Raw genomic sequence first — 1,036 nt, forward strand, 5'->3', positions numbered from 1 at the left:
TTACAGTTCTAGTTTGTTGTTTCCTTGTCCTCAGGTGGAACCTCCTTTTTGACACTGCAGTGAAGCATGGTTTTGTTGCATCCCTGAGGCCTGTGAGTACTAAATGTTATTTGTTTTCTATCCATCATTTATGAGATTCATTTACTCATGCCACAGTTGACACCACGTCCAAGACACCTACAGACACTTTTTTGGGTCAAATCTAAGACAAGAACCAGTAACATGATCCATTGACATTTTGGACTTCTTGCCTTCTTGTTGGAAGGGGACATGATAATGTGTCCCTACTTCTTGACTACTTTCAACAAGACCAATCCCTTAAAATAATGGTCAACTGCCATTTTAGACTTGGTTTAAACAATACATTGCAGCATTTTGCAAACTTTTTTTCAGCTGAAAAATATTGCTTATTATTTTAAGTGTTAATTAAGTACACTTATTCAATTTTAAAAGTTATGAGATTGGGAGGGTTCTGGGTAAGATGGCGGAATAAGCAGACAAACTACATAGACTGTCTTCAACAAAGAAAAGGGAACAATTAACACAGATACAGAAGATAATCCTGGAGCACAGAGCTTTAAAAGGAAGGATACAGACCTGGATTAAACTCCAACTAGTAGAAGAACCTGCATGAAAACACTGAAAAAGGAGATACGCAGAGCTGTGGTCTGTCAGTGATCCTGATGGCACAGACAGCTTATATATTTCCAAGTGGTGTTAGGACCTAATAATTAACCTAAAAATTGGTCCTGCTAGACAATGGTTCCACAGAGGACTGCACTAGCGGCTGGTGAATAAAAGGGGAAACAGTAAAGAGGGAGATGGGCTGAGCTGTGGACTTTTGCCTGTCTGGGGGGTGCAGCCATTTTGAAAGATTACGAGTGGTTTGATCATTATGGATATTTAAAGAGACAGCGTTCTCTCAGATTCCAGGGGCCTAAGAATAAGCTCTGCTTTCCAGGACTGCATGGGCAAGGACTGCATTGGTGCCTGATGACCATAGAACAGCAAAGAGGGGGACAAGTGAACCTGTGGT

The sequence above is a fragment of the Orycteropus afer genome, unplaced genomic scaffold (genome assembly GCF_000298275.1).
Source record: "Orycteropus afer afer isolate SDZICR_OR568_19922 unplaced genomic scaffold, OryAfe1.0 scaffold00940, whole genome shotgun sequence".
Lineage (NCBI taxonomy): Eukaryota > Metazoa > Chordata > Mammalia > Tubulidentata > Orycteropodidae > Orycteropus > Orycteropus afer.